The sequence below is a fragment of the Mustela lutreola genome, chromosome 12 (genome assembly GCF_030435805.1).
Source record: "Mustela lutreola isolate mMusLut2 chromosome 12, mMusLut2.pri, whole genome shotgun sequence".
Taxonomy (NCBI): Eukaryota; Metazoa; Chordata; class Mammalia; order Carnivora; family Mustelidae; genus Mustela; species Mustela lutreola.
In genome coordinates, this window is record NC_081301.1 from 71,749,230 (window position 1) to 71,768,772 (window position 19,543).

The window sequence follows — 19,543 nt, forward strand, 5'->3', positions numbered from 1 at the left end:
GTTACCAGGGTCACGGCACCATTCCTCTTCAGGCAGTGCCCATTCGCACCCCCCAGGTTCCCTCCATGCGTCTGTTCTCCACTCCTCCTGCCATGGACCACTGCCACCTCCTCCTTCCTTCCCATATCTATGTCCCCACTTCCCAGCTGACAGGAGCCTTTAAAGCTACTCAGGTTCTCCTACAGCAAAAACAAAAAAACCAAAAATCCAATAACAGCAAAATGTGCTTTCCTGTCCTTGGCCCAACAGCTACCATTCCAGCTTTTGCCTTTGTTTTGCTATCAAACTTTTCCAGCCAACAGTTCATACCCTCTTCTATTTTATGATCACACATTTCTTACAACAGTTGAAATCTGGTATGTGACCATACCACTTCACTAGAAGTTTATTTTTAAACATCCACAGTGACTTCCTTCTTGCCAAATCTAGCTTGACCTCAGTTCTTTTCCTTGACTCTCTGTGGCATCTGTCACTACTAATCTCCCATCACCTGTGATGATTCCTGGGAGACTGTACAGTCTATACAACCTCTTAGCTATCTGCCCCCAAACAATGGACGTTCCCCCAAAGCCCAGTCCTGGGCATCTTCTCATTTTGGAGTCTGTCTTGTGCTCACATGTCCCGTACTCAACTAATCTCCTTACGGAAAGGACTTACCTCCTGACCTCCATCAGTCCCTGTTGCTTCCAAAGCAATGTGTCTCAAACTCTCTGTGGTGAAGGGCTGGTTATTTTTGACCCTGTTACAGGTCAACACTTTTGTAAAACATAACCAAAACAAACCACAAAAGAAGAAAAGGAAAATAAATTACAAAATACAAGCTTGATAATTTTATTATCAGATTTAACATAAGCACAAAAAGAATAAACCATCATGAGGGAAAAAAATAATTACTATGGTAGTTTATGAATGATGACTCTCTATTTTTGTCCTTATCTCCTTGTGGACCAACCACAGTGTGTGGTGACACTGGAGGGCCGACTCGTCCTCAGGGAGCACAGCTCTGGTGGCCTGCAGAGCATTCAATTGACCCCTATCATGCCCTAACACACACTGGCTTCCTGATTTCTGTCATGGCAGCATCACTTTCCACTGGGTCTAAATGTTTTGTCTCATCTTGACTCTTCCCACCTTTATAACTCTACCCAATTGTGAACCTTTAAATTGTATTCCTTCAAATTCTTTCTTTTATCCAGCTCTTCTCCACGTTGCCTGCAACAACCTGGATCCAGACGATACTGCCTTCGAAACAAGTCTCCCTTGTGGTGAGCAGTCATTCATGCTATTTACAGATATTTCCAGTTCTTCCTGGGTCTCTAACCCTCAAACATGGGAGGATGGCAGTTTCAGAAGCCTGTGATTGCCTAATATTTAACTGCTAGTACATGTCTTTCCCGAGTGCTCGCTCCTCTCTAAAGCAAACAAATATGAAATGGTGGCTAGGTAGCTATTCTATCAGCCTGGGCGCCTCTGAATGATTTTAAGTAGAGCCCCCAGGTGAGCTGCGACAGACATGCATCAATAAGCAAGAAACATGCCTTTACTTTTTTAAAGCCACAAAGGTTTTAGAGTTGTTTGTTACTATGCTAACTTAACCTACCCTGACTGAAACACTCTGTACCAAGCCTCTCCTCTCTCCAAAACCATGCTTACCAAGACTGATTCCTGGAAGCACAAATTTAATGTCCTGTCTCTGTTATTTTAAAAAAAAAAAAAAAAAGGCATTTCAAATGAATGTCTATTGTTTAAAGGAAAATGTAAACTCCTTAGCATTCAAAACTCTTACCAACTATTTTTTCAGTCTCATCCTACCAGAATAACCTCCCATTTCCTGACTTTTTCAGGCTCACTTCCAGCCACCCACCGGCCCAGGTTCCAGAAAAGGAACATTGCCCCTCTCTCTTCTCTTTAAGTCAATTCTATCCACTGCACCGAACTTTTCTCCACAGTTCTAACAGTGAACACTGAATACTAAGTGCTAGGCTTTGTTCTAAGGACTTCTTGTGTATTAACTCATTTACTCCTCAGCTAACTCTATGAGATGAGGACTATTACTATTAAACTCATTTTACAGATGAGGAAACTAAAACACAGGGATTAAATAACTTGTTCAAAACCACATAGTGAACAAATGATGAAGCCAGATGAGCTCAGCAGTCTGTCCTCTTAACCACTGCCGTCTATGGCTTCTAGGATACTCTGTCTCTCCTTCCACTGAACTTCCACTGCACTCTGTAGATCTTTCTGGCACATAGTCTTGTGCCCTACGTGAGTAGTCACTATTTTATATGTGCAAGTTTTATCTACTAAGCTAGACTATAAACTCCTAGAGTGCAGGCAGCCAGCTTACTGTTCTTTATATCATTCAATAAGAAAATGCTGCTGAAAGAACCCTTTTGTGATAAATACAGCTCCATTGGATAGAATGTCTGTTCACCATGTTTACTTTCTGTATTTGATAATGCTTTGACAACTTGGGGCCTTGCTGATCCCAGACAAGCCCTACCAGGGCCAGCTAATGTACAAACCAGCCAATCCAGAGCTCACACCCTCAACCACCTCCTCTAATTCTCAAACACCAAACCAATATTCCCCCACCCTAATCCCTCCCAGGGCAAGATACCAAGGAACTAGGGACCACTGTTATAGCCCAGAGCCCTCCAAAATCACTCAAACTAGCCAGTCCTAGTCTGCATACTTCGCCCTGCCTTGTCATCCCCCAGAAACCACAATAAAGACTCATGCTCATGCTTTCCCCTTGCTCCTTCTGCCTCCCGACCAACCCTGGTGCTTCCTTGCTGGTGTGCCCCCTTCTCTTGGGAACTATAAATAATAAACCTTTCTTTCTTTTTTTTTTTTTTCAAAGATTTTATTTATTTATCTGACAGACAGAGATCACAAGCAGGCAGAGAGGCAGGCAGAGGGAGAGGAAGGGAAGCAGGCTCCCTGCTGAGCAGAGAGTCCCATGCGGGGCTTGATCCCAGTACCCTAGGATCATGACCCGAGCTGAAGGCAGAGGCTTAACCCACTGAGCCACCCAGGCGGCCCTAAACTCTTCTTTCAAAGGCAATTTGTCTCTATGTCTGTCACCTGATTAAAGCAAATCCTGGGTACATATTAAAACAGACTATCACCCTTGCAGGAGGTCCTTGGAAATGCAAACTACCTACTTGGTGTTGTGAAGATCATGATGGCTCTTTCTTGATTTCATCATTCTCTACTAGTGTTGGAGAGGACTTTTAGGGGGGATGGGGGGGGGGGAGATAAAAGGTGAATCAGAGACAGAATATGGTGAGCTTCGTGTTCAGCACAAGGAAGACAGAAGCCCCAGTTGTTCATTGTCTTTCCGTTACAATTTTAACAGTTACTGTCTTAGCACAGAATTGGTAACTGTCATTGTAAAAACTCCAAATCTTTAAATGACCCTGCATTTATTAACCTTTTTCTATTTTTTTCCATAAGGATTCACAGTAAAATCCTGAATCCCAAAAGGGTCTGAAGATAACCACGGGGACAACAAGGAAAGGTAAAAGCTAAAGCAAGTGTAGCCAATTTGCAGCCAGTTTTGGGAAAAATAACATCCCAGGAAAGGACTGGGTGGAGAGGAGAGAAAACCAGGATGAGCCCTGGAAATCTGTCACCAGGAAAAGAGCATGAAGATCCTATCTAGATTTGAGAAGCAGTGTCAGGAACAAAAACCAAGGTGTTTTGTAATACTCTCTCTCCTGGACAAGGAGAGAATAAAGGTAAGCAGTATGAATAAATGTTTAAAAAACACTAGTTGAATGGATGCCTCAATCATAGAAAACTGAATATAGTTTTATGACACTCATGAAGACTTAGATATAATACACTCTGTTATCCTATTAACTTAAACTCTTTTTTCATGTCCTTTACTGTTTCTCCCCTGAGACAAATATACTGTTTTTCTCCTATAGCATAAGGTGGTACAATTTTTCAAAGTGCTCTGACATTCCAGTGCTTCTGTGGAATATCTGCGCATTTAGCCATGAACTTCTGAAAAAATGCCAGAGAAACACCCATTCCACAAACATTCCACGTTTCAGAGGTTCCGGGAACAAAGTGTGGAAGAGATCCAGACTATGGCCAGCCAGGAAAATGCCATTCACCCCAAACCTCCCTAAAATGTGCTGGTCCCAAGCAAGCATCATGAACCTAAAATGCCTTAGAGAGAACAGGGAGACCAGAGTCTTTCCCCTTTGGAGATTCAGTCAATTCAGAACTCCTCTGGACTACTGAGAAATCTTTGAGAAAGTACTGGACCTTTATACACTAGGAGCAATAATTAGCAACCATGAGCAATAATTAGCAATAGCATCTGACATCTATTGGGTGCTTGTTATGAGACAGGCAAGGCACATTCAGTACATTTCATTTACTCCTCATTACCCAGTGAGGTAGGTCTATCATCTCCATTTTACAGATGAATAAATTAAAGCCTAGAGAGATTAAGATGCTTCTCCAAATTCATAGTTATTAGATGGCAGAATCTGATTATCTGATATTTGATATAATTATTTGATATTATCATTAGAATATATTAGATATATTATTATCTAATAATATATTATATATTACAATATATTATAATAATTATATATTATGATATTTGATATATTGATTAGGTTCATGGGCTCTGCCTCCAGACCCTAGAGTCAGCACTACAGTCTACTGCTTCAGGTACAGGCGAGGCCTAGATAAAAAATGCTCATTTAAAGCACAGCAAAGTGCATTATATTCAAAATCATAAGTTGAATGAGACCAGCAACACTGAAAAAGCTCAAGAACTACCCCTGCATCCCCATACGAACATGGACACCCAACATCACCAGTCTTCCCCACCACTCTTAAACAACACCATATTCTGCTGCTACTATTTTACAGGTCCCTGCATTTTAAGGAGTGGCAAAACCTTCCACATACACCAAATGGAAGGTAAATTTAAATCCTGACCTAGGGGTGCCTGGGTGGCTCAGTGGGTTAAAGCCTCTGCCTTCGGCTCAGGTCATCATCCCAGGGTGCTGGAATCAAGACCTGCATCGGGCTCTCTGCTCAGCGGGGAGCCTGCTTCCCTCTCTCTCTCTGCCTGCCTCTCTGCCTGCTTGTGGTCTCTCTCTGTCAAATAAATAAATAAAATCTTAAGAAAAAAAAAAAAATCCTGACCTAATAAAACCACATTATACTAAACAACACTACATTTTTTATTCTATGTGTTTAAGATAAGGTCGTATATTCACGTAATAATATAACATGCCACATATCCTTGAGTAGGCAAGATACTCTCCAGAAATCATTCTTACCCTCAGACACTGGACAAGACATTCCCAGAACTGTTAGATGGTGGAAAGGTGTATGAGGACGGAAAATTAGAACACAAACTCCTGTTTTAGGCCTCCTCAGCTGGCAGGAGTACCAGCCCTGATGACAGATGCTTCTTTCACCCAAACTCTCCAGAACAAGACAAGCTCTGAGTGTCTGGGAGAGCCATAATGACACACTTGCCAGAGTCTTCTCTCCCAACCTCAGTTCTTTCACCTGATTCTCACACAACAAAGTTTCTAGAACCTTCATTATCTCAGTTCACACTCAAATTCACCAACTGTCCTCACTGCAGAATTTGATACAATGTTGAAATCAGGTATGACTTCAGCAGATGCAAAAGGTAGGGTTATTACTCTATGAAGTGCTTTGCACACCACAGGCCCAAGAAAAGTAAGTACTGTACACTTTTGTGGATATAATTCAGTCAATACAACCTTTAAAAATAAAAAGAACTGACTTGATAGTTAATATTTAAAGATGAGGGTTTAATCAGACCACCCAGGAATTTTTATGCTGGGATAAAAGTTAACAAAACTTTTCAAACACCATTTAAGAGAATATAATTTATTATTTTCTATAAATATTCATATACCGGAAACAGGATCTAGATTAATAGAGCTGGGTTACAGAGTTCAGTTGGGTAAAAATAAAGAAATCGGAAAAGAAAATATAGACAAAAACATCAGCTTTTTCAGTAAGATTTCCTCTTCTAAAATTGTTGAAAAACACCATTTTTAAACAGAAGCTATTTTGAAAATTCAGTCCTTAAAGAGGTATTATGAAAATAATTTCTTTATTAATAAATGTTCTACTATGGAAAAATAGTCACTGCTCCAGCACACAGGAAAACATATTTTACCAGCAAAAAAATAGACTCCTTGAATCCATGATAACAAAGTATTCAAAATCCAGTTCCCACTCACTGCATGAGTCTCCTCTATAACACACCCAGAAAGTCATCCAGTAATGGCTTCAAAGACCCCAGGTATTTTCAAGTATTGTTTAAGAAAAAAACAAAATAAAAAATGAAAGAAAAAGAAAGAAAAAAAAAACGCAAAACCACCCAAATGTCCATCAAATGCTGAATGGACAAATAAAATGTGATCTATTCATACAATGGAATATTATAGTCATGAAAAGGAATGAAGCATGCTCTATGCTGTAATGTGGATGAACCTTGCAGACATCATGATAATTGAAAGGAAGATACAAAAGGCCACATAGTATACCATTCCATTTATATAAAATGTCCACAGTAGACAAACCCACAGGGACAAAGGTGGTTGCGAGGGGCTGAGGAAAGGGTAGAATGGGGAGTGACTGCCCATGGCTCGTCTTGGAGTGATCATACCAAAAATTAGACACAGGAGATGGCTGCTCAACTCTGAATATACTAAAAACCACTGAATTATACAGTTTTAAAGAGTGAGTTTTATGGTACATAAATTTTTATCTCAATAAAGCTATTTATTAAGTAGACTCTGCACCTAACATGGGGCGTGAACTCACAACCCGGAGATTAAAAGTCGCATGCTCTACTGACTGAGCCAGCCCCATGCCCCAAAGCTATTACTTTCAAAAGGGGCAAATAAATAAATAAATAAATAAAAATAAAGAACACCAAACCATTTAAACAAAGCTTTACAGTGGTTTTCTTACCCATGTCCTACAGAGGATAGAAAATCTCACATAATTTACAACAAAAGATTCAGTAAAAACATATTAGCAAGAAAAAAAAACATATTAGCAAGGATTATTTTAACTTAGTTTTTTTGTTTTGTTTTGTTTTGTTTTGTTTTTGAGAGAGAAAGTGAGAGAGAGCACGAGAGAGGAGAGGGTCAGAAGGAGAAGCAGACTCCCCGGTGAGCAGGGAGCCCAATGTGGGACTCGATACTAGGACTCCGGGATCATGACCTGAGCCAAAGGCAGTCACAGGTACCCAAGCTTAGTGTTTTAAAAGGGCTATTTAAAAGAGATGCACTCGATATGAATAGGAATTTTTAGTTAAAGAACTATGCTATGCCAAGTACACATCTTCCAATGTGGCAAGGCATTTCAACCTTAGAATTTACTTTGTATATTATTTTTTCTTTTTAAATTTTTATTTAAATTCAATTAGCCCACATACAGTACACCATTAGTTTCAGATATAGTGTTCAATAATTTATCAGTCTCATATAACACCCAATGCTCATCACATCATGTGCCCTCCTTAACCCCCTCACCCAATTACCCCATTCTCCCACCCACCTCTTGTGTATTATTTTATTTATTTACTTACTTATTTGACAGAGAGAGAGAGACAGAGAGAGAGAGAGACAATGAAAGCAGGAACACAAGCATGGGGAGTGCAAGAGGGAGAAACAGGCTTCCACCTAGGGGGGAGTCCGATGTGGGACTCGATCCCAGGACCCTGGGATCATGACCTAAGCCGCAGGCAGATGTTTAACAACTAAGCCACCCAGGCACCCTCTTGTATATTATTTTAAAGACTATTTCAAAAAGTGTAAGCCCCGAAAAAAAAAAAAAAAAAAAGTGTTAGCTCGCAAACTTCAGTCATATATGTACCACCGTATTTTTGCCATCCTCATACCATCATCTTACTATTTATTAAATACTTTTTCTTGCATCCACTTGACCATTGCCTCACCTTTTATAAAATCCACAAAAACATGAGTTTGAATGGCTAATTTGCATTTCCCCACATATATTAAAAGAGATACAGAACTATTAAAATTCAAAGATGCTTACCCATGTACCATTTTAAATTATCTTGCATATAAATCCAGAAAACACTGGTTTAAAAAAAACAGCTGAGCCTGTTAACATATCTATAGCTACACTTTAAAAAATGATAAGGAAGGAAATCAGAATGTTCAGAAAGCCACTTTACAGTAAAAATTTAGGACTAGCCTACTCTATAAAAGTCCATTAGCAGTGGGAACCACAAGGCTGGCATTCAGCCAAGAAAAGGTATTTGAGAGTAATACTGGAATGGAGGGTAGAGAAAATGACAGGCAATAGGTCTCCATAAGGGAAGCAGCTGAAAGAACAAGGATGCTAGGTCTTCTCTACAAGTTCTTGGGCATGGATTGGTACAGTTCAGGTGCTACTGCCATGCTCTGCTTGTCAAACAGAGCTGAACTTGGCTGACAGCCAACTGCCTAATGGACAGGTGGGGAAGGTTTTTGATTGACCCTGCTTCCTTCCTGCCAACAACAGTACTGAAAGCCAGCAAAAGGGCCCACTTCTAAAGTAGTACTCTGGGGTAGAGAGGTTCTGGGCTCTACCACACCTGTTCCTCCCATCTAAAAAGAAATACGGGTTAGATTTCATTTTAAAAATTTAGTACTATGCATGCTTTGAAACAGCTTCTTAAGAGCAGCTTACCCCCATTCCTGATGTAGAATGTCATGATACAACTCCCCCATACCTCTCCACAAAACCACACTGTAGACACTGAAATATTTAATCACTTTTTTTTAACTTCCTTTTCTCATTGCAAAGGGGACTACCACTTTTTGTAGTTATCCATCCTAAATAGGTGAAACAATTACATGCCACTGCCTTTATTCTTATCCATTCCAAGAAGCCCTAGCTGAATCCTGGATAGTGAGGCATAGAGAAAGACAGTAAGGAGAGGCTCTCTCCAAAGACAACTGGGGGGGGGGGGAGGGAAAGGGAGAGAGAGAGAGAAATGCTTCTTACCCCAATTCCTGGTCTAGAATCATTTTCTTGGATGCCAGATAAAATAATTTTTTATATCATTCTATGCAGGAAAAAAAATCTTAAATCATTTTAGACAAATCTCTGCCATCCTCTCAGAGTGAACTTAGGGTATTAGCCTGTAGGCTCACTGACATAGTATTTTCTTAACACTCTTGATGCCTTGTGGGCTTCTAGCACATGGCTTAGAGAATGAAAAGATATACTTTTCCAATATTTTCTCAAGTTAATTCATTCCTTTTCTGTGTGAAGTTTTAATATGCAGCCCCATAAATGTAAACGTAGGCTTCATTAGGATTATTCAGGAAACATGAATTACAGAACAACAAATTTTTAAATCTGACTGGTTTTGTGTTATAACGTTACACTGTCAAACTGGTCTTTCAGGGGCATTTGTAAATAAACAAATGAATAAACAAAGAAATAAATAGGAGAGACTAGACAAGCTTCTTATGTGGAAGAAGAAGAATACTCATGAGTTCTAGAATTTTACCCCAAGCATCTCTGTACACTTTCCCAGTGGGTATTAAACATGCAGATAGCTTCAGTACTAGCAATTAAAAGATTCATATCTGTGAGTATCTTCAGAAACTTGGGAAAACATCTGTATTTCAGAACTCCCCAAGGATAAAACTGTGTTTTATCCAAAAAGTGTTTCTTAAAATGTGGTCTGAAGATCATGTGCCTGAGAATGAACCGGTGAGGGGCAGGCTAATGAGAGTGGTGCTTGTTAAAAATACAGATTCTTGGGAGCACTTGGGTGGTTCAGTCAGGTAAACATCAAACTCTTGATTTCAGTTCTGGTCATGACCTCAGGGTCACTAGATCAAGCCCTATGTTAGGCTCCTCGCTGGGTATGGAGCCTGCTTAAGATTCTCTCTCTCCCCCTCTCCCTCCACTCCTTCTCCTCTCAAAAAAAAAAAAAAAAAAAAGTCTAATAAAAAAGTACAGATTCTTGGACACTGTGTCAGATGTTTTAAATCAGAGTCTCAAGGGACAGGGGCCAATAATCCACATTTTAAATAAGATGTCTAGGCAATTCTACTTTAATGTTTCTGATCCATTTAGCTACTTGAACTCTTGCTATCAAAAAGCCATGAAAATAGGATTCTCACAGGTCACTGCCTACACAAAGTACAAAAAGGAAATCAAGGGATAAATATTTAAAATGAAAAAGGAAGCAAAATGAAAAGTTGTCTTCTACTGCGGTCTGGAAGAATTTAGATTCCAGCGTGAACTGCATCCATGAACAGGGAATATACTCCACGAACAAGCTTGTTAGATCTTTAGTGTAGATACCCACATCTCTTCTGCCCTTCAACTAGAAAACACAACTTGAAAAGCATACTCTGTAAAAAGAACTTCATCCCTAATAAAGATTAAAGGATGTTCCAGTATGCAATATAGTTTTCACTCATTCTTTCTCAACACTGTGACTTTTACACCATAATTAGGCAAAGTGGTTCTGAACCACTTTGAGTTGCCTGAAACAGTGGTTTTCAAACTTGAAATGAATCATCTGAAGATCCTCTTAAAATACCAACTAGTGGCCTCCAAGAATTTGCATTTCTAACAAGTTCCAGGTGATACTAACACTGCTGGTAGCAACTAGACTTCAAGAACCAGTGGTTTAAGCTAACTCTGGTCTCCTAACAACCAGCATTATTTAGGATTCACTGTGAAGTTCAATGAGGCTGGAAGAAGGAAAAAAAAAAAAAAAAAAAAGCCTCCATCTGGCAAACTCTCTAACCATTTTCTACAGGGCTTCTTGTGTAGGGCTCAGCTCAGTTTCTTCAAGAAATTCCCATCATTCAAAACTTGCAGTACGGGTGAAAAACTTGTCCTTTCTTGGCAACTGCAGAGATGAACCTTTCCCATCCCTCTCCTAATTCCTGACCTCTGTGTGAACCTATAGCCCCCAATCCTACCCTGCATGGATAACCTTTCTATCCTCTATAGGAAACCATACTTCCTATAGCAGGAATGCTGTAGGAAGGGCAAGAGGTCCCTCTGTTCCTGTCTTAGGAAACTGCATTTCCTTTAGCCAGAAATCAAGACAGGCTCCCTCCATTTAGTGATTTATTTGGTGACTGTCACAGGGCTATAGCTACCGACAACTCTCATGAAGAGTACTGTGTCTAAAGGTAACATTAGATTCAATAGAAATACTGACAACTTCAGATCTCATAATTTATATTCTGGTCCTCCATGGGAATAAATATATAACAGATTTCTCCATTGAGAGATAGGTCTGGAATTTACACACTACAAATGGGTGCCCCACTCCCTATAAATAGCTTTCAAATCCATCCCATTAGATTTAAAATATACTCTAGCATCAGGTTCTAAGTGGTGAACTGAACATGTGTGCAGTTATTCCTTCCAAGAAAAGAGATTTAAAGTAATTCCCAGAAGTTGAATAGTATTTGGGAGCAAGATAAAAAATGCATTTGATACAGCTTCAGTATCTTTAGAAGATCTTCACAGTCTCCATTACCTTTTCAACTTGAATACACAACTGAACATAGGTAATTGGGACCCATGTTAAAATTAATTAGAAGATTAAAAAGTAAGGTTAAACAGTTTATTTTTCTTTGAGACTTTCCTATATACACTTAAGGAAACAGAATAAACCTGGCAAATGATACAGAACAACACCAACAGGGAAATGTGTTTTTAAAGTGTTAGCCATAAGCTGGTTAAATGTTGCAAATACTGCATAACATTAACGACTTACCAAGAAGTGTGAAAAACATGACTTCCTTAAATTATTGTAAGAACATGACGAAACACAACATAATCATTGTATTTCCAAAACCTAAAACACTCTCTTTATTAAAAAAGTCTTTAGCCATGTTCACAATCAGAATGATTTGTCACGAACAACAGCCAAAGTCCTTGGGCACACCTGTGCTCCAATGTGACCCCTAAAGAATCCTGTATCTGTCCACATACTGAGTGTGGTTGCAGACTGAGCACAAAAATCGTTTAGTGTCATTTGCCACTAGAGAACAATGGATGGGATGGATGCGATTGCTTTTTAAAGCATAGCTTCTGTGACAATACGTTGTCTTTTGGCATGCCTTTGGTAGGATGAAAGTCCGTCTTTGCGGTTTGGTGAGAACAATTCATTTCTCCTTTGAGGTGCTAGATCATATACACCAAGACAGATCAAATCCTTATGAAAAAATGGTCATCACTTTTTACTGAGGTAACCAATTAATCTTTTTCTTGGAAATCCTCATATTTAAGTATAGAAATAAAGTAATAAAATATCATTTGTTAATCACCATTGGAGGATTTAGCCATCACAACATATTCCTTAATAAAGCTACTTATTATTCCTTACCAAATATAGTATAACATATTGATCAAATAGATCAGCATCCACAAAAAATAATTCACATAAGAATCAAGTAAAAATGTCAAGGCTTTTAATGCCACCTACTTACTTCCTATTTTGCAATGACAGCACTTGTGATATAATAAAAAAACCTACATTAGCTTGTATCTGTAGATTAAGATTTTTTTTCAATGCTTTATAAAAGAGGTAGGAGTTAGTGCCCAGTCTTTCTGGGTGAATAACACAAGGTAAGCTCATTAAATAAAGTAAAAAACAAAAAACAAAAAACGTTCCACTGAAGTACGGATTTATTGAACACAGGAGAAATCAGTCAAAGACGTATTCTACAAGTATTTATGGTCTGGCTTACGGAGTCCACTGTAATTACTTCTCAATCAACACTGTATATACATATAATTACAGTTTAAAAACAAATACGAAACAATAAGGAACAAAAGAGAAGACAATGGGGCTCGGGGAAAGCAAGGGAAAAGAATAGCTCTAAGAGGTTGTAAGACTTAAGGATATGTTGACACTTCTGCCAAAATGCAGACTTCATAATGAGATCCCCAAATACAAAAGAAATACCCTGAAAATAGGTCACACAGCACATAACCAGGGCCTTTTGGAAAGTATTATATTTAGAGGTAAAGGACCACAAAATCAGATCAAGAGAATATAGAAAAAGAAAAAAAGAACTTCTCACCTAAAAAAAAAAAAAGTACTAGAAAAACTAAACTGGATAAATTCCACACCTTTAAAACATTACAGAAGGGAGGTACAAGATCTGGGAATTGATAACGTTAGAAAAAGAGCTGAGAAACACTGAATGGATAGAGTAAGGAAGCAAGCATTCAGAAAATCTTAGTTCTGTTCTCACTTCAGAAACTCGGGCTGTTGTCAGCTGCTTCCCCAGCTTGCTCCATCACTATCTGCTGGCTATTTTCCCTCTCCCAAAATTACCTACTCAGTGCCAACAACCTTTGCCTTCACTCCACTCAGCAAACTAATGGCCCGTTCTTGACATTTTCATTACTTGGAACAGCTCCATCACTGAAATACTTCATTTCCATAATCTAATATCAGAGTATGCCCTCCTGTTCTTCCTACTCTTTCTCTTGCTTACTCACCAACTCTTACTACATTGGAACTCCAGTCCCTCGACTTTTCCATTATCTTCAATGCATCTGCTTCCTCTGGCCCTAGGGCAGAAGGTCCAGTTGGGGGATGATTTTGCCCCTCAGAGGACATTTCGCAATGTCTGGAGACATTTTTGATGGTCTCCAAGGGAGGGGTTGCCTACTGGCATCTGGTAGGTCGAGGCCAAGGACGGTAAACATCTACCATGCACAGGGCAGCCCCTATGAGGGAGAATTATAATGTTTCTTAAGTTGAGAATCTCTCTGTGGCCTTCTTTGGATAACGTGATTCATTTCTTCAATCACTCAGAACATTTTAACCTCAATTCTCTTGCTCTTTCATCCTTCTGACACCTGTTCTATAAAACCTAACTTTCAACAAATTGAACCACCCAAGTTTTCTACTTCTAAACTCAGTGTACTGAACTCATTAAAGCTTAAAAAAAAAAAAAAAAAAGTTAAATAAATATCACATGACCATGAAAAAGGCAGACACTACATATTCACAGATTCCAACCTCAACAGGACCCCCCGCATTACCAGGCAGGCAACCTTTCGTGTCTCTCTCTAGTTGCCCTCTTAACTCCTGTTCTTTCCCCTCAGTGACTATTCTGAACTTCTACCCCTCCCTTCAATCCTCACCTCACCAAATCAACACTCAATATCAGCAAATTTACCTGCTTAAGAAATCTTGCCACCATCAGACAAGAACTTGCACATATTCCCTCCCCATCCTTAAACTTACCATATCTCTCCCCACCCTTCCCTGAGCCAGCCCTCCCAGGAAGGTGCAGTGGGTATCCTTCCTGTCCCAGCACTCCCTGATCGTGGCCTGTGCTCTATCATCTTCCACTGACATCTGGGACCCTGCTTCACCCATCCCCTAAATTCCTTCTCTCAACTTCTTCCTCTTTCTCAGCCCTTTTCACCTCAGTAATAAGTGATTATTCCAATTTCTTCTTACAGGGAAAAAACACAACTGAACAAAAACCCTTCCTTACTTCCACATCTTTCTCTAACTCTTCTCTCTCCCCACACAGCCAAATTCCTTGCAAGAATTGTCTTCCTTCCCTATCCCTGTCATTCCATCTCCCTCCCAGGCCACTGCACACCCCTCCCATGCCACGAAAACTCCACAGTGGAAGCAAATGACTCCCTATATATCAACTTCAGCAGATTCTTCCAGTCCTGAATTTCAGAGTATGAACATACATGACCATACCCTCCTTAAAATTCTCTCTGCTTTTGATATTTGTGATACCACTCCATCTCCTCCTACTGATTTGGTGCTTCCTTCTCCTCCTTCCTAGATGCTGATGTGCCCCCCAGCTCTAGTTTCAATTTTTCTAACATGTCAATGAAATCCATCCTCTGGTCACTTTGAACGCATACACCAATCCCAACCTCTTCTAAGTTTTCCTAATGAACAACACCACCATCTTCTCCGGTACCCAGATACCTCAGATTTCTTACTCTCACCCACAAAGGAACAATTGCAAAGTCCTACTGACTTAACCTATGTATCACTTGGATCCATCATATTGGTTCATTCTCTTGGTGACCTAGCCAATTCTGGGCATTTCCTCTCACCTAAAACATATAGAATATTAAGTACCTAAGAGTAAAAAAAGGGAGTCTCCTCTTACAAATAGGGTGCTACACAAACACAATGAGGTATGATTCAAAATAACACAGAATGCTGGATTTTTTTAAAAAATGGATTGTTTGAATATAAGCAAATCATTTAATCATCACAGGCTTCAGATTCCCGACTGCTGAGTGAAGGGTATGAGAGAAATACCTAAGGCCCCTTTGTATCCTCAACATTCATTCTATAGTTCGATTTCTGCCAGACATTACTCAGACAGTTCACACCTCCAAATATGCACCATGCTTGCTACACACACAAAATATCATGAGTGCAAAGAAATAGGCTGAAATGTCTCTCCTTTGCTGCCAAAACTATCAAGCATATCCCAATTCCCATCAGTTTCAGAAACTAAACCTTCAATTGCAAGTGTCAAAGAAATAAAATGTAAGCAAAGGAAAAAGCCAAGAAAAAAATGAGAGTGAAATTGATTATGTATCTAAAAATGCTATCTCAAGATAATTTCTTCAGGAATCAAACAATACAGAGTAATGAGTTAGCAACAAAATAAATGTGCCATAAACTATTCTGACAGTCAGAAACAGGATTATAAACAAAAAGCTCTTTTTACCCACAGAAAAAGGATGTGGGAATTGTACGATATCTAAAGTCAAACACCAACACGATATGCAATATGAGATCTTAAAATATTTCAGGCTCTGCTTTTTCAAAGACAGGCTCTCAGAGAAAGAGAAAGAAATATGAACTAAGCTGTGAAAATGCAGTTTGAATGCCATTCAAATGTTATCGCCCCAACCAAATGAGAAGCACCTGTCACCCTTTTGACAATTTGAGTTCAGATGTTCTTCCACTGCCAACTAAGCTCGGAAGCAATGTTTTATTTTTAAAACAGTATAAAAAAGAGAGGGTAGAGGAAGAATGTGGCAGGCAAAACAATTTACATTGCAAAATTGATACTGAGCCAAGTGTCAACATCAAACATTGGATAAATCAACTCTGAAGCCACCCAGCCTGGGGTCAGATCCGAATTTCACCACCCACCAGCCTTGTAAATTTAACAATTCAATTAATTTAAGTTCTCTGTGCCTAGTTTTTTCATTTGTAAAAGAGAACAGTGATAGTACCTACTTCACAGGTAAAGTGCTTGGAATAATGTCTGGCACAGTGTAAACACTATTGAAATACCAGGTGATGTTATCATGATTATTATTTTCCTTACTATATTGAGACTAAGTATTAGGTGAGAAGAACAATCACACTGTAATACAGGCTCAAGCTCCAGTTTAACACTGTTACCAGGTATTTTGTTCATTGTTCAATAACATTATTTCAACTGGTATTTCCATCCCCATCCTCTAGAAGTTCACAAATCAAATCACCAAGTTTTAAGTTCATACCATATGAAGTGAGTATACAGAAGCATAATTCAATATGCGTTGGAAGTATAGCATATGCTATATATATGCAATGGAATGTTATTCAGCCATAAAGAGGAACAAAGCAAAGCAATCTGGGCAGTCAAATACAATAAAAGCTCTGAGAAAATCACTGTATCACAACACAGGACAGTAAGTAATATTTAGAATGACTGCTTTGAGATATAAGAAAAGGTTAAAATATGTCAGTATACTTAGTATTTAAGAAGGCAAGGAATTGTTTAGGGCATTTAAAATGTTTCCATCCAAAACGATCGGTATGATTTTCATTTCTAAAAGGGTAAAACTTTCAACAATACAGAATTACCCATTCTCTGAGGGGTCTAAAAAGGGTTGTACTGAGCAATCGTGCTTGCCTCTTATCTCAATCTTAAAGATAAGGATAGTGTGTGTGTGGGTGGGAAGGATCATAAATTAAGCTTTCTGGGTGTTCTAATTCCAGGTATGTAAGAACTTTAGTAAACTGAAGATATTACAAATCATTTAGAGTGATCAGTGAATAAACTCATCACTTAGACTGATGAGAGAATAAACTCAGAGAATTATGTGTGACTATTGTGAAAAGCCTAGAATTTGATCATTTATAGTAGAGTTATTTTAAAAAAAAGAAAGAAAAGGTATAGGCACTGAAGTCATATACAGACCTGAACTTAAAGCCTCCACCATTCAGTAACTATGAGTTTTTGGCAAGTTATCTTCACATACCTGAGCCTCAGTTTTCTTCTCTGTAAATTGAGGATAAAGATTCCTAACTCACAAGACTGTTGTGTGAGCTAAGAAGAAAACATATGCAAAGTTTCAAATATAATCCCTAAGATACAGAAGATGGTTAACAATGAGTGACTGTTATTCCCTAATCTTACTCTACTTTGTCCCCCTAATATTAGAAGAATCTAATCTTGCCAATTAGCAAGTCATTAGCAGGCTTCTCAAAATTATATGAAGATAGGCTCTATTCAAAAATGGAACACAAAATACAAAAAAATACAAAACCAAACCTTCAATGGAACAAAGATTTCAGAATCCTCCCTTTCCTCCCATATTGATCCTGGTTGGTTTTGTAATAACCCATACCCCTTTATCAACAAGATGAATTTTTATTATTTTTTTGCTGTCTAAACATTCCTAGTGGGGTTCTGCTACCCTGGTTGTTTTGTAATACCTACATTCCTTTATCAACAAGATGAATTTTTTTTTTTTCTGTCTAAACATTCCTAGTGGGGTTCTGTTGCTTATTTATTTTGATGGCTAACTTTTTGCAAAGGCACTTGTTACCACTACTTGAAAGCCAGGAACAAGGAACATTTTAATGAAATGCTGTAGCAGTTCCATCCATCTCAACAGCTGACTGGATCCCATGTGTAACATTTATTATTACAATAGATTTTCACATTACTACGCCACTTCCTTACTCAACAAATACATGCGTTAAGAAGCAAAACTCCGCCAGTACGAATGCTCTTTGGGGACACCAAAACTCAAAGCTTGGTGTACTCAGTAAGGATCCTAGGAGCGGGGAAGTAGTCAGCTGCGGGGGCAGGGAAGGCGTTGGGTTTCACTCCAACTGGAATTGAAGAGAATCGTAAACTGTATCTCCTTAAACAAGCCTGGATAGGAGTCTTGTGGGGCAAGAACCGGAGAGGGGTGGGCAAAGTGGGCCTGGAGGCAAGAGAGCAAGAAAGAGGCAAATGCAGGCTGAAGAATGGTCTGTGCTACGGGGAAAGGAAAGTCAGTGTCCATCGGCACCGGGAGTGCTGAGGCGGAAAGAAGTGGCCGCTCAGCCGAAGTCCCCAGGACGGGTTCAGCCTCAGCAGTCCGGGAGGACTGAGAGGGAAAGGGGACCCCACCGAAGGACGATGAGGACTGAAGAGGGTTCCCGGTCGCCTTCAATGGGAAACTGCTGTGCTGGCCGCCATCAAGACGCCAGAGAAGACGAAGACATGGACCCAACAGGGAGCGTACGGGTTACCTGTCTTAGCCGCCTGCCCACCGGTCTCCACTTCCGCAGACTCCGGGTTACCAAGGGCTACCCGGGCCGCGCCTAGTGACGTCATCCAAGCGCGCCTGGACCGCCGTCGGTCCTGCCCGCCCCCTCCGGAAGAGCTGGGCGGAGTCGCCCGGGAGAAGTCTGCGCAAACGCGGAGCTGCGGCAGGCGAGCGAGGTCTGACGGGCGCGGTTTGGGTTTGCCTTGTAGGATTACCTTTTTACCGGGTTATTTCTAACTGCAAATTCTTATAGGCATTTAAGAAAAAAAAAAATTACTGAATTAACAATAGTGCACTTTTTATTCCTTATTTTACCCTGTACGTGGTATATATGACTGTAGTGTGCATATGCATTCCACAATTTATTAAAGTCCTATTGTGTGCCCGGCAAGCAGTGTTAACGGAAGGAGGGGAGCGGTGTACAGCAGTGAACAAAACAGTTATCTTCTGGAGATTACTTTCTAGTTAAGAAGTAAACGGTGAATAACTCAACAAATCTACATGCGTTCCCAGAGATCAGAAGTGTGTGGAAGGAGAAAAGTTGCTCAGAAACTAAAGGAAGGAGGCTGCCCCATTAGTTTGAGATGTTAAGGAAGTAATTATGAAGAGGCTTGTTGAACTGAGAAGTCAGCTCTGTCAAGAGCTGAAGGAAGAACAACAAAGAGAAGGATCGACATGTTCGAAAGCTATGGGAAGGGTATAAGAGAAAGTGAGAAAGGAGCCTAGGGAAAGGACAGAAGATGAGATCAACAAGGCAAGTAGAGCCCTGATCTTGTAGAGCTTTTCTGCGTCATCATAAACGGCATGGGTTTCATCTGGACTGTAATGGGTAGCCAGTGAAGAGTTAGACATGCAAGTGACAGGATCTGTTTTTGTAAAACCGCCCTAGATGTCGTGTGTACAATGGACTATTGGGAGACAAAGGATGCAAAGAGAGCAAGTTGCTTTTGCACTGATGCTG

At 39.7% G+C, this 19,543-nt stretch overlaps 1 protein-coding gene across 8 annotated transcripts in view; it reads right to left on the minus strand.

Annotated features, from left to right (window-relative positions):
• AOPEP (aminopeptidase O (putative)) overlaps positions 1-18,671 on the minus strand; it is a 333,964-nt gene extending 315,293 nt beyond the window's left edge. For 4 of the 8 annotated variants that reach the window (XM_059141106.1, XM_059141105.1, XM_059141108.1 and 1 more), the window contains exon 1: positions 18,566-18,671. The gene's annotated coding sequence lies outside the window, so the exon portion shown is untranslated. The remainder of the gene's footprint in view (positions 1-18,565) is intronic. The other 4 variants (XM_059141103.1, XM_059141101.1, XM_059141102.1 and 1 more) reach the window with 3 other exon arrangements.
• Positions 18,672-19,543: the final 872 nt, after the last annotated feature.